Source organism: Teleopsis dalmanni, chromosome 2, assembly GCF_002237135.1.
Source record: "Teleopsis dalmanni isolate 2A chromosome 2, ASM223713v2, whole genome shotgun sequence".
Classification (NCBI taxonomy): domain Eukaryota; kingdom Metazoa; phylum Arthropoda; class Insecta; order Diptera; family Diopsidae; genus Teleopsis; species Teleopsis dalmanni.
In genome coordinates this window covers 70,450,939-70,467,159 of record NC_051847.1, presented here as the reverse complement: position 1 = coordinate 70,467,159, position 16,221 = coordinate 70,450,939, and positions in this window count along the sequence as shown.

Below are 16,221 nucleotides of genomic sequence, written 5' to 3'. Positions count from 1 at the left end.
TACTATTAGAGATTATTTACTCTGATGTATATTGTTTTATTTTTGAAGTACTGAAAATATCTCAGAATAATAAAAAATTATGTGTCAGACACAAAACTTATTCGTACAAGAAGTAATCGGAATTACAATACTCATTATAAGTCAAACTATTTTTTCAAAACAATCACTTCTCTAATATTTCATTTATAGAAAAGTAATATTCAGAAATTTTTTGTAAAGAAGTTTTGAATAGCAGTAAATCACAACAATTTTTTTTTTATTATTTAATTAGTAGAATTTACAGCTATTTCGAGTATTTCCAAATAAAAAATTATGTATAAGACACAACACTTATTCGTACAATAAGTAATCGAAATTACAATGCTTATTATAAGTCAAACTATTTTTTCAATATAATTATACAAAATATCACATTATATCGGTTGAAAGTCACGAAGCCACATCTAAAAAACATTTTTATAGCAAAACAATCATTTCTCTAATATTTCGATTGTAGAAATATTTAAACATTTATTTGTAAAAAGGTTTTGAATAGTAGTAAATTACAATAACAATTTTTTATTATTTTAATTAATAGAATTTACAGCTGTTACGAGTATTTCCAAATACACATCATCAGTAGTCTTGGAGTTATTTCTTATAATTAAACGTAAATAATTTTTGCGACTGCAAGTATCAAGGGTTGAACTCATACCCTGCCAAATTTGAAGCACAGAGTCAGTATTCATTAGCAAAGCTGTACTCCCAAAGCTGTACTTGACTTGTATACAGTAGCGTCGCTAGGCGTCAGCGATGTCGGCGACCGCCGACGGCCTCGCGCTTACAGGGGCCTCGCAAAAAGTTACCCACTGTGGATTCTAAGCACTTAATAAATATTTTGAACAATTTGGTTTGATAATGGCAGTAACCATATTCGAAGTATTCCCGAATGTTTTTATAGTAACCAGATTCATGTTCACAGTTCCAATCAGTATAGCTTCGACGGAAAGAAGCTTCTCATAGTTGAAATTGATTAAGACGTACTAGAAAAGTGTTATGATCCAAGAGAGACTATCTCCATTGGAAATTCTATAAACTGAAGCAAAAATAGCAGCTGGCGCAAATTACGATATAATTTAAAAAAAAATTGAGTGAGGCTAAAAGTAGGAAAATTCATTTATTTTAATTTGTGTTTATTTTAATTTGATTAACAATAAAACTGGGTTATAAAGGGGGCCTCGCAATTCTGATGTCGCCGTCGTGCAGAGTTAGTCTAGCTCCGCCACTGCTTGTATATTTGAACTTGGAGTTTAAATGCAATAGTTTCTGTTAAGTAAAATAGTTACTGTCTGTAATAGTTACTTATTTTAACTTAAGTTAAAATCAAATTTAATATATATTCATATTCTATAGGTTGTAAAATATCGAGTCTCAATTATAAAAACATATTTTTTTAACAATATTTAATTTTATTCACTAACATAGTTTGCTTTAAGAGCAATGCAACTATTTTAATATGAATCTCCCTTAGTTACTACATATGATGGAAAATTTAACTTATTCTACTCAAGATTTCTGTAGTCGTTTACGTAGGCCAAAAGCAAGATTGCTCTAGAATTTTCCATGCCTCACCCAAGAAGCTAGAACTGTTGTGCTATAGCATTGACACAACTTTACCTCTTATGTACATTCTGCCATTTAAAATGCATGTCTTCACTCTCTTCCTCGATTACTGGAATGAAGTTTTACAAACTGCACCTCGGATCAGTGATAAAATTTTTTCAATTCATTCCACGAGAAGGTTTCCGTGGATTAAAGTCTTACCTATACAGTGTTTGGTAATGCTTTTCACTTATTGCAGATAAGAAAAAAAAATTTCAGTGGTTCTTCAATATTTTGTTATCTCTTCTGAGGAAAGAGACTTATATCCTTTACCTTAAAATGCGCTTTTGTGTTGCATGGATATCTGTTTTCCTGGACATTTTTTTAAGATCTGCGACAGGTGATAATCACACGGGCCAAAACCCTCGGATACGGTGGGTGCGGAATGAATTTGAAGTGTTCGTGTAATATCTATGGTAGGGTTTAGTGAAACAGCACTTTTTTCTTTTTTAGTTGGAATAGTTTTATAACTGTAATATTCGCTATTGTTGGCTGCCAGTTTTTAAAGGTTTTCGATGACTATGCTTATTTCAAAATACAAATTCCATAACTTTACCAACAAAACTATTGAGTTTTTGGTACCTTTGGATAACTTTCACTGATTGTTCTTCACTCAGCTGACTGTGATTTTGACTCTGAGATGTAGTCATTGAACTGTGTTTAATTTATTATAGAATTTTATTAAAAATTAACTTTATTTTCTTTAAACAGCTCCATACAGTTCTTTGAACTATCGGTTTTTTTTTTTTTGGATAAAACTTTATAAATAAACTGTTTTTATATATAATATAAATTCAACTTTATTTCTATGCTTATACATAACCTAACTAGGTACTGGCTATCTAAATTCAGTTACCTAAAAAGCACAAGTTAACATTCCGCTTGAATGCTTTCCCATTTACTGCTAAATTAGCTCTTGACTATTGTTAGGGACACGTAGGTTGTGAAAATGAATATGGATTTCGACAAGAGTTGGCAGAAAGAAGGTGGTCAAAGTCGTCGATGTTAGTTGGCAGAGCGTTTCGGACGTAAAATAATTACGGAAACACGCACGTTTTTACGCACGTATTTATGCATGTATATTCGCACGTTTAATAAAACGGAAATGCGTGAAGTTTCACACGCAGCGACAAAATAACAGCGCAGCAAACAACAAAAATGCCTTTGGAATATTCCCGCCTACGGCATAAAAACAAATCAGGCCGAAACTGGTGGTAATTGATTTTTGAGACATGAAATGGCGAGAAATCCTTTCAGTCCAAAAGCAATAAACGGAAAGCAACATGGCCCGTAGCGCTCACAACAAGTTGAGTGTGAATTTTATTCTCAAAGTGTAAAGCTGATTAGCAACTAATGTTATCCTGGCGGGATGTCAAATTTCAACCAATTACATAGATTGTACATAGGTGAGCTTATTAAGGTCATGTAGTTGATAGCAGATTGTTTGTTTCATTTATATCAGGATTTTCAAAAATGTTTTCGATGAATGTTAAAATAATTGAAATTTATAAATATCTTGACTTCACTTAAGTATTCTTGCAATAGCTAAAAGGCTTTCATTATACTACATATACAATATTCTATATTCAGACCAAGGTACCGAAACAGAATATAAATAATTATTGGTTAATGACAGAATCATGTTATGGTTTATATCGTCAACTTGTGTTATTTATTTTTTGTTTTGTATAGTGACATAAATTCATGGAGTGCCATCTATTTATCAAAACTAAAAGCAAAACATTAACGTAATATTAATAACTTATTTCTCATAAAGTTTCATTTTGATCCGTCAACTCGCTTACAAAGTATCTGAGCTTGATATGCAAATGTTTTAGCGTGCAAATACAATCAAAGTCACGATTGCCGTTTTATATGAGCAAATGGTTCAGTAAAAAAACTGAACCGCGCATAGTAAATACAAAGTAAAAGAGTAAATGAATGCATGAGAGTTTCTTACTCTTATGTAGAGGTTGGAAATAAACCGAAAACAAAGTCATTATTGCAATTTTATACTATCAAATAGTAAAAGTAAAGAAAAAAATTAAAAAAATTTGAAGTAAAAGATAATATTTAGAAATGGATAAATGTGTGATTAAAGATTTGATTCAAATATCTTTTTTTAAACGATCTTCTGAAAAAAAGGTTTTAATTCATAAAATGAATAGACCAACTCCAAATATGAAGAATTTGGTACCTGTTGTAAAAATGTCAAAATCTGTGGTAAGTCGCCGTTTTCTTACAGCTATTTACCATTAAAACCAGTGGATTACAGGCTGCGAACATTTAAATAAATTGTTTTGTTGGTCTTGTACGCTATTTGCTTGTAGAAAGGACAAAACTCAGTAGTATGGGGAGTACGTTATAGTTGAAATTCTGTTTTGATCAAATTGTGAACACCTTGCCAAAAAGCTGACCCCTCGCTACTGATTCTATTAAATAAAAACTGTTAAGTTACTGAAATTTGTCAAATTTATTTTGTCTATATTAAATAGACATATGTATAATGTTGCAGAATCTGTTCAAAATAATTTTCTGTAGGAGAATACGAGTAATTTTTTGTAAATCAATATTCATTACAATCACTATCATTTTCATCCCTTATTGTATCTACAGTCTACAATCAGTGGTGGGTTTTGGTTTTTGACTGTCTGCTCAATTTTCGTCTATTAGTTTTAGGTTCTCGCTACAAGTTTCTAGTGTTTTCATTCAATAACTTTGTTATGTACAACACAGAGCATAAATAGTCAAGAAACATATAACGCATACAGATTCATCCAATCTTAATCTGTAAATTTTAATACATTAACAATATCCTTACCCTTGATTAATTTCAATAAGTCAGCGTTATTTTTCTTTACATAATATCCGCGGCCGTCAATTATTTATATGCCATATTCTGGCACTCAAAAATTCTTGGAGTTCTCTTTCCAATTAATTATTGCCCACACTTCGAAATATTGATCATCGCCAATAGGCGGACTTGAAAATCTGTTGTAAATTATGATTTATTGGATTGGATGTGATAACAAGTAAATCCTTCCTCTAAATGGCAATCACACTTATTGTAGCAAACATTCTTGTTTGAAATATGATAATGTATTAACGAAAATATTTCGGTTAGTCTCTACTTCACGGCTTGAATTCTAACCGGATGATTGGGATGATCATCCATTTTGCCAAATAATTTTGCCACACAATGGTTGGTTGATGATGTTTTTAATGGAATAATAGGTAAAAACAAATTTGAGACGTTGTAATCAAAGTATTAAATTATATTTAATATAAAAGTCATTTAAATGGTCTTTGAAACTAAGAAATTTTTTGTACCTTCAATATAGACTAAGAACACCACAATATCCCTTTTTGCTAAGTTACTGGACAAAGATATATTAAAGGGAATAAATTAGCAGATGTTATGGCCAGAAGAACTATTTCATAGAGCGGAGAATACAAGGCCGATATTATGTTTTATTTATACTATCAATACAAATCACTATGTCTTAACTATTTTGAAGCATAGATTAACTCAACATTACTGTGACGAATAAATTGTGAATTAATCCTGAAAACTGTGAGACTACCAAAACCCTATGGCCTAGATTAGATAGAAGAACAATGAAAGATTTTTTAGGCTTCAAGAAAACTACAATTCGTGTGCTTACTGCATTATTGAACCAATACTTAAGCTAACACGCATTCTAATAAAAAGACTATGGGAGGAGTGTCATCGATTACTTTTCAAGTATATACATAGGACTGCAGACGAAGAGTTCCGAAATTGTTTTTTCGTCACATGGCAGTGTTTGCGAAAGTAGACTTATCGGATCTCCTAAACGTAATTTTGAAATAAGAATAGCATGTGGAGCCATTTTTGAAAATTATAGTTAGTGTAGCTTAGCTTCTGCCGGTAAATTCAGGTATGTCACATGTGTCTATATTTGCTCGCTTAAACACGCAGACCTTACCTAACCTAACTTTTAGAACAACAAAATGTATTAAGGAAGGTCCCGGTTTTATATTGTCGTATTATTGTTACCCAGCTGCTGTTATATTCAATTTTTTATTGCAGCAACAACTACTCAGCAACCCTAAAGCATAGCAAACCAGGGATGTAAACATCCTGATTGTGTCTGTCACCCTACTACATGTGCTTAACAATTTTCGGCGCCATTTTTGATTGACGTGTTATTAGTTGCTGCCGCTCTACTAAATGTTGGTGGCTTTTGCGATATTTTTTAACTTCGTCAATAGTGCCGTCAATAGTACCGTCGACATTGACATCGACGCTATTGTCTTTAATGCTGTTAATGTTGTTTTCGTTAGTGTTGTTGCTTTTGTAATCATTATTGTAAAAGGAGGTTTTCAATATAACCACCTACTTTTGTTAATAGATATACTATACAGTATTTTTATTTTATATTCTTGCCATACACACGTGCGAACAAATGCTTTGCTTCGATTAAATTGCCTCCGTGACACCACCCAATAATCGAAAATCCTCAATGTAAGCACTCATTGAACGTTCACTGGTATGAGCTGTGAATGTGCAGAAGCGTAAACATATATCTTGACGCTTTTAAATGTCGTTCGGGTGTACTTCCGGTGATGTATGCATCTGTTTTCACAAAAGTGCTGAGACACATGTTTTACTTAATGGGCAAATACTTGTAACTGTAGGAGCAGTACTCTGTAATAAGGAGTCTCTGTAATAACCACAGCAGTGCCATTATGAGGTTGGGGAACTGAGATAAGTTAAAGTGTTTGTGATATGTAAAGTGCGTGGCTGTTAATGCGTGAGGTGTGTGAGATATTGTGTACTACATATATTTTATTGAAAATGTAGCCAAAATTGTCATTACGTTGTTGCCTTATTAATGGGAGTGGCAAAAGTTGAATGAAATATATTTATGAGGATACGCAAATAATAGTTTCTTTTCATACTAGTTAAATTTTAATAAATCAAGTTTAATGAATTTCATTTATTTAATTTATATTGCATATGTATAAGTGCACTAAAGAACCTCACGAACTCTTTATATTCCATTGATTTTCCATTATCAATAAAATTATTACATTTAGGCCCACCTACAAAGCATGAGGACGTAGCATTTCTGTAATTGCATAAAAGGTATAAATTAACATTTCCACATGACACACCCGTGTTTTTTTCCATACATCCTTTTAAACGCTTAAAGTACGTTTTCATTTATTTACGTATACATATGTCTACCTCCTCAAACCAACATTTGCATACACTTGCCAACTAGAGTTGCCACATTAAATTTCATACAGTCCTTAGTATATATAAGCACTTCTATCATTTAGTTAGTCTTGGTTGTTAGCTCTTTTTAGCGATTTCAGTCCTTATCATCCCCTTTCCATATTAAAAAAATACCACTCCGATCTAAATCGTAGTTACTGTCTTATTTTTGGATTGGTGGGCTCGAAGTGAACGCTAATGATGCTACGTGTTATCAGTTCGTTCTGCAACAGCATCGAGTACAAATTGTTTCCCCCTCGCAACACTTTTGACATACATTTCTGTAACAACTTTGATTGATTTGTATTCAATTACGCGCCCTGTGACGTCCTTTTTATGGCTGTAAACGCTTCCATTGCCGTTGCTGTTGGCTTTAGTGTTGCAGTGGGTTTTTGTTGTCTTGTTGCATGCATCGATGGATTTTGTGGCAATTTCATGTTGCATGCAAAATAGTTAACAAGTGCGTGTCAATGTAGTTCCAGAAGTTCTTCCCTTATTAGTGCAATTTTTTCGCGCTGCTCAAGTGCCTTTTAGTGTGTTAAAATTGATTTGCTAAGGTTTTTTAATTGATTTGATTTCAGTTAACTATTTTTTAGAGAGTGAATAGAACTAGTCAATTTGAAGAGTTGCAAAAGTTGGTTACATAGAATTTATCACAAGCATAAATAAAAATGTATACGACGAACTCAAGGATCTGTGTAATCAAGCAAAAGCAAGGGGCGAAGAGTACAGAACAAAATGTTATCCATTCCGTAAGAACTGCAACTTAAATTTAGGTATACTTATTCAATAGTTATTAAGTTACTTAAATTACTTAAGTCGAAATGTTGTTATTGTTGTTGTTGTACCCCGAAGAGATCTACAATACATTAGGGAAAACTTTAATAATAACAAATGAATCATGGATTAAAATATAAATAAGGCTAAGTGAACAGAAGATGTGTTCAATGAGATAAGGATTGTGGGGTTAAGCTGGCAGTACTAGTAAGGTGTGGTGGCGTTTGCAGTATGGCGAGCAAAGTAATGGCAGTAAATGCGTTTGGTCATCCGTATTCTATGACTAGCATAGTTTTCAAAAGAATATACTGAAAATTTGAATACAAATCTTGTTGGGGGTCAGTAACTTCAGTTTTTATAGTAATCACAACTTTATTCCTAAAGAAATGGATAAAGGTTGGGGTTTCAGGGATATAGCAAAAAGTATGGATATGACTAGGAAAAACGAGCTGGCCAGACCGGTTGCTTCAAGCAATCATACCGCCTACAAACTGTTGACGTTTTTCTGCTTAAAACAATTAAATAAACGGTAGGAAGATTTAACGGTATATAGGAACTGTAGCTGCCTACAGTCCATATATACTAGTTCTGTTTTATTAGGAAATAAATTGAGGAATTTTATTAAAAGACCAGCTTATATCTTAAGCATTGTAGTAGGCTTGTTGATGGGTCAAAACCGTTTAGGGAACCATGCTAGAAGATTTAATCTTCCGTTTCATTTCATTTCTGTCACAGTTGTATGGCGGGTGTACGATGAAAGTGTCTTACAACTGCTTTGTTACTGGTGAGTACATTTTTTTGGAGAATCTTAACCAGTTCCAGAATTTTCCTTTAAAGAGCATTTCAAGCATTACCCAAGCTTTTAAATTTCTAAGTTAGACGGTCATATTATAAACCAATGTGTATTCTTAGGTTTGCCGGTATAATTTAATTTAACTCTACCTGTACTTTTTAGTTGCAATAAACTACGGAAAAATCAAGACACTGCGCTTTGATAATATTCATTGATATTACTTTGTTATGCCATATAAGAATTTACAACAGTAGTGGTACGTCAATGTGCAAGGGATGACGGCAGCTATGATGAGGGCAAATATTTTTGTGTGATATATATTGTATAAACCATATGCACCTTTGCTGTTTTCGATTGGTACAATTGGTGTACGATTGGGGTAACTTTTCCGATCGAGATTCACTCGACATTTGTAAATTTCGAGCAAAATGTATAACATGTGAGATTATTTTATAACGCTCTAGATATTTTGCCAGATTAACAAAATTACCCTCAAACTAACAGCTGCTTTATATGCTTTATATATTTATATAAAATATGTATGTATATATTTACAATATATGTTAATGGCTATCAATACACTACATAAATATTATATTACTCTAAAAAACTTCGGTTGGGCAAGAAAATTTGGCAGATGGGAAGAATATCTAGATTGTATCCAAATTTACCTATCGAAAATTCATATAATGGAATTTGATGAGTTTAAGTATAATGTTTAGTGAATTTATTATGTATAAGATTTATGCTGTTTGGTTTACAAACAGCATTAATCCATTTATTAATTCATTTTACTTAATTAGAGTAACACCCACAAGATATTGTATCTTCAAGTAATTAAAAATCGCAATTCATACTAATAAAAAAGAAATCACTAACGCCTCATGTAGGTGGAATGAAAGTACTTTCGTAACGGATGACACTGTGCCAAATCTTGACATATGTAAAAATTGCAAGAATATTGATGTCAAACTGAATGAATTCAATTGCCTTCGGCTATGTATGAAATTATTTTTTAACACAAAAATGCACATAAACAAAAGTGAAGCTCACTCGTAGAAGTGAAAAAATCTATTCGAAGTTCTAGTAAATCAAGCAGATACATTGTGGCAAACACTGAGTGAAGTATATTCAGTCCTACGATTGTAAATTGGATTGTAAACATATAATATAACCATAATATGCATTTCTAATTCAAAATAGCAAAATATTAAATAATTTTCTTCACTGAGTTTAGTTTTCAGATTTTTGGGCAAATATTTAGTTATATTTTCCTTAATGATATATAATAAAAATCTATCTCGTTAGCTTTGTATACTGACTCTAGTGATGATACATAAAAAAATTATTTTCATTTGATGCCTGTGGGCATACTCTGATCTCCTTTTATTCCTAAATAAATACAAGTAGACACATATATGAGTGCATAAACATAAGCACCATTGCATTAGTAACATTAGTAACAGTTATAGTCATGTCGAATAGTGAAGTGAGGACCTTGTACTAGAAACAAAATTCTGTCAATGATCTCTTTCAATAGATTCAATGACATGTTCTCCTTTTTTCATATTAAAATATTTATTCTCATTTTTATTCATACTCGTAGAAGTGTATGAATAGCGGTACATTTAGGTGTGCATAGATAAAAGTTAACTTTATCTTATGTACTATAGCAAAATCTACGTAAATTGCTTGCGGTCGTTTTAACAGCTACGCAACAAAAGGACTAACGCACCTCCAGCAAAATAAATTCGTTTCTATTGTTTCAATGTAATCCTCTTTGCGCTCCATTGTGCTGTTTGCTTTGACATTAAGATTATTATGCAAATCGGTGCCTTATTGCAACATTAACATTAGCAGAATAAGTGTTGCAGGTAACACCGATGAGATGGCATAGCCAAGACGTTTATAGGTATTTGAAAGTAAAGCCTTCGGCACTGTGCTTTGCTGGTGAGGGCATGTTTTTGGGTTTGTTGGGTTTGGAGTCAAGTAAATGCTGCTTATGTCAGGACCGTTGACATATCAAATAGGACATCATCACAAAGCAATTTCAATTAAAATGCAAAGTATCCAAATAATACTGAAGTGTGCGACTTTAATGAATTGAGTCAAGAAATTTTACAAAATTTAAATAAATTTAATTCAATTAATTTAAATTGAAATTTTCCCTAAAAAGGGCTTCCCCTAAAAGCCTGTTTTAATAAATTACTATAAAAAGCTAATGTACCGATATTTTTAATCAAGTCAAGCTAGCTGTAAACCACATATAGACCTATCGCTAGGAAGTAAGACATTGTAAGACAAGTCTAAGACTAAATAAAATATTCTAGCTGCATCTGATGTCGTTGGGACTATAGGTTAGATTAGGTTGAAGTGGCAACCTTGTGTCCAACAAAGCCCACTTGCATCTAAATAATGGTCCGTTGTGGCGGCACAGAAATAACTTTAGTTCGTACATATACTAAGAGATCAGTATACGACCAACACCGAAAGGTAACGTCTTCCCTATTAGGTAAAGGCGAACCAACTTGACAATTCTATGATTTTAAATAAGTACCTAATTGAAAATGACAAATCGGTGAGGTTAATAAGAAAATAGGCCGCGAATATTATAGATCTTCTCCTAACTAGATATGGGCACTGACATATGAGATAAAGCACAGTTTTCTCTTCATCTACAGAACCACAACAGCGAAAAAAAAGATTCTGTAGGATAAACCTAGTCTCAAAGCATGTCTTCCTATTACAAAGTGGACCGTCAGCACTGATACCTTAATGCTGAGCAGATGCCGCCTTATTTGAAGTAGCTGACTGACACCGATGGGACTATGCGCATTTATATATACAAACTGATACATTGGATAGAATGGCGTTAGACTTTTTTTTGTAAATTTATAGTAGATAATGTCTAGCTAAAGTTCCAATGACACAAGATAGACTAAACTTCTGTATATATTTATAGTAAAATGATGGCTATATAAAGTCCAAGTCCAATACCAGATGAAGCTGATTTCAATATAAATTTATAGAAACCATGATCTACTACACATCAATATAGAAGTTCAGAAGTTTATACAAACAGTTAGATTAGATAGGATGGCGTTAGACTTTTTATGCATATGGATTTATAATAGATATTGACTAGATAAATTCCAATTAATACTATCTGAAACTGACTTCAATATTGATTTATATGAGGCATGATCTACTATAAATGTATGCAAAAGCTTGTTCCATCTAGTATCGCTGGTGCTTAATACATGCGTTTATACAAACAGTTAGATTAGATAGGATGCCGTTAGACTTTAATACGTATGTAGATTTATATTTGTAGTAGATGACAACTAAATAAAGTTCGAGTAATACCAAATGAAGCTAACTTCAACATAGATGTATATAAGACATGATCTACTACACGTCTATACAAAAGTCTAATCTTTTCTATATCGCTGGGACTTAACGTATATTTTTATAAAAACAGTTAGATTAGATAGAGTGTCAGTGCTTTTCATTAATCTAAGGAGCATTTCTAGCATCTAGCTGTAAAACCCACAGCGATTGCAAGCCTAGTCCTAGCAACATCTGGATTCTTTTTTTTTTCTAATTATTTTAATAAATTAGAAAAAGTTTAAAATAAAACATGAAAAATTGTTTTAGTGAACAATCACTCCAATAGTGCAAACGTCATTAGTTTCGCTATTTACTCATGCATTTTACTTCCAACTTTTTCAAAAGGAATGCCGACAATAATTATCTGATCCTATGAACCAAAAAATGTTAATGGTTTTTAACTGCATATTTTTTTGATTACAGCTCTTTTAAAGAATGTGCTTGTTGGTAAATGTTGAAAGACTGCCATCCCTTGTTCCATATGATTTTTATCGTTTCTTTCCACATATTTCCACATTTGTTAGGTAAGTCGATACATAAGGGAATAGCAAATTTAAAGGCATCTGCAACTATTCCAACAAAAGTGATAATGCTCTAGAAAAATATATAAAAAAGGAAATTATTCAAACAATGATAAACGAATGCCTTGTAGGTACACTAGAAACTACGTTACAACAAAGAGGATTAATTCTTGAAATAAGCAGTATTGAATAAACAAACACACATACTATTAAAATAATAGTAGAATAGACCATACAACGTAGATACTCCACGTAGATACTGTATCTGATATTTGCTGAAAAAGCAATCCTAAATATATTCAAATTTAAAATGTGGAATTTTCTTAAAATTTGATGCGATCCCTTTTTTTTAAATACGAGCTACCTGCTTGTATTTTAATACATTGTAGTAATGACCTTCAAAAAAAGATCAACACATAATACAAAATACGTGCCTGGTCTCTATCCGTTTTCAGAATTTAAAACTCAAACGAAAAGACCGATCTTTTGAATTACAAATAAAATCTATCGACTTCATTTACAAAATGAACCTTTTTAAAATTTACATGCAGGGATCAAATATGAAAAAGTATCAAATTTGGGACAGTAAGATAAAATGTCCAAAATTTTGTGACACTCTAAACAAATTTATATATTCACTAGGGATTGCCGGTATAACCTAACCTAATCTTTAAACAAATTTACAGGAATATAAACTTATGTGAATTAAATGACTTATACATATTAGATTCCTTTAATAAGTGAGAGGAAATATATAAGATGTTCTATTTTTTTTAAACTTAATGAATAAATTGATTTCTAACTTTATCATATGTAGATTTCTCTTTTGGATCATTTGGCAACTGTTTTTAGACAGAATAGAAAATGCTGCTGGACAGTACTATGACTAAAATTGATGTACATCGTCTAAAAAACATTCAATACGAATCTAATTATTTATTATAAGTTATTCTCAAGCAGATGCATTTGTAACAAATTGTGTTAGAAAACTTTCAAAACTTTTATTATGTCTATTAAGCTATTAAAGTATTCAATTGAATGTTCAATTGAATAAAGAAATTAATTCAAAGTATTAGTCGGAGGCATTGCATAGCAAAACTCATGTGGATACCGTATGGCTCCTATATATATTAACGTTAATCGAACATCTCAATCATAAGTCGAGGATGTATGCACAGCACTTCGTCTGTTATTGCCCAGCTTTCACAGAAACTAGAATAAGATTGTGCATACTCTCGCTCTATCTTTCTCTCTCTCCCTCTGCCCGATTCTCCGCCTAAGCTTTAATAAGGAAGCCTGACTCGAGTTAGAGCAGCCTAATATATTTTGGACCTTGAATTATTCGTTGGGTTCAGCCACATTAACTAATTAATTAACAGCATTGCTTTTATTCTGCTATACAGTGAAAATGAATAAAAAATTATTAAAGCAAAATTCTCAAATGACTTTCAAAGACTTTCATATTTTTTTTGGAAATTTCCTTTCCTCTCATCCCCTATAACAAATAATGTTAAAGATATTCTAGTATTATAATATTAATATTAATTAAATTTATTTTTACAGACTTATAGACTTAAACTAATTTTTTCTCGCTGTTAAGTACTCTGACGAATTGTCAACTTCCTCAGAATTATATATATCACTTTGTTCAATTGGATTGGGATCTGGTCTCAGAGCATTTAGAAAGTACGGATAAAATGGTACAGATGGCACATACTGCGGCTGCTGATAGGTTTCTTTTTGTTCATTGGGAGTTTGTTCAGGCTCTTGCTCCGTAAGAAGTTGTTGTTGAGTGGAAGATGGCTTCGGTTTAGGTGGTGCCATAACATAAATAGGTGCTAACTGTGAAGCAGCATGTGAATAAGATTTTTTAGGATAATTGGATGAGTAGCTCTGCTGTGGATATAGTGATGGTTGATAAGCATTATGCGTAGTTTCCATATTATGTGCACCTACATATGGGATTTGATCACGCTTCTTTTTTATGTGTGTAGGTGTAGAATATTGAGCATAGTTTGGATATGGTGCATAAGCAGGATTTGTTGTAGTCTGAGGTCTATATTTTGTACGTGTATGTTTGAGTTCATTCTCTTGTGAACTTGTCGGCGATTCCCAAGTTTGTGTAGTAGCTTCATTTGATTGTAGATACGGTACTGGATTGTAATAGTTTGGATAAGGCGGTGGTGGATAAGTGGGATAACTTGGATAACCTCCATAAGGAGGGTAATGTGGATAGGCATTGTTATTTCCTTGATAATATGGATAACCCCAAGGTGCTGGATAGTTGGGATTGTAATTGTTAGGTGGTTGTGCATAATATGGTGGATACCAAGGATTTGGTGAATACGGTGGAATTGCTGGATTTGTTGGATAGCGAGATATTTGAGGTGCTGCACTATCATTGTTATTATTATCGTTTGTTTTTGAATTAATGTCTTCTTCCTTGTCGTTATTTACAAGACTTACTGGAGTAAATCGTACAACTGAACGACGTCTATTTGGGTCATACCAGTAGTCGCGATCATACCAATTTGTGTAATTTTGTCTAACCACTAAAACGCAGTTGATGGTTTGATTATTGTCCTTCTTAAATGATTTGAATGTTTTGCCTTCGCCTCTGAGAGCATCAAATGGATTTAAATCAAAATCAAAATTCGCTGATCTCTTATTAAGTCCGTTGTTATCATAATTATAGTCGCCGTTTATATCAAATGAGCCTCCAATTACACACAATCGATCACCTTTTTCTACAGTTGAATTATTCGTATTGAAACTTGGTATCCAACTGCCTAAACCTTTAAATGATGCCATTTGTAGAAATCGGCCCTCTGATATTTCTGGCTTTCCATCTGTTAGACGCAGAAGCGATTCATATTGCTCTTTACTAATTGGATATAACTTCACGGCATTATTGTTACGTTCAGTTGAAGCTGTTGGGATTATTTTTAGTTAGCAAAGTTTTAATTTTTCATATGGGTAAAGTTTACTTACTAGCACTGACAGATAGAACTATTGCTACTAGAGCAACTAGCAATCGTAAGGTTAACATATTTATCGTTCTTAGTAATACTGCGAGTATTAGTATGTTTCAGCTAACTTATTTGATTTTATTTAGTGACTAAGTTTGAATTTCATACTCTGAGACTTTTATAGCTTTGCTATTGCGTATAAAATGTAGTTCAGCACTACCGAAAGTTATTATTATTATAATTTTGCACTATTTAATTTACAAAACAAAAGACCAGCGAGATATTGTTCGATATAAACCGATTTTGATTTCTGCATTCTAATTATTCTTTAGTAATTTTTTATATGTAGTAATAAATGTTCTGTTAGATACTTTACGCAAAACTAATCTAATGTGTGTCAAAATAAAACATATGACCTATTTTCGAAATTTCATAAGATTAGCACAGTTTTTGTTATTTTATGTTAAAATCATATATGAAACCCGTTCCCCGTTCAATATAAACTGGTACCGTTTAAATTGATTCTATTGTATTTCTCTCTTAAAAAAAAATTTACATATTCTTCGAGCAAGTTTTCATTCATGCTTCAAGCTTTGTGTCTTCATATTATGACTTTAATCGCTTTTTAATTCAATTAAAGTTACAACTCTTGTGCATTATGTATTAAAATAACAATATTATTTTATAATCGAATACAAAAATATTTAACTGAGGTTATTGAGAATGTTTATTTGCGTCAAACTAGTATTTTTTTTCTCCTACAGATATTCATCACTTTTTGCACTTATAATTTTTCACTGTATTTTTACATTTTTTATTATTTAAAAATATAAAACTCCGTAGAATAGACACGAAAAATTTATTATT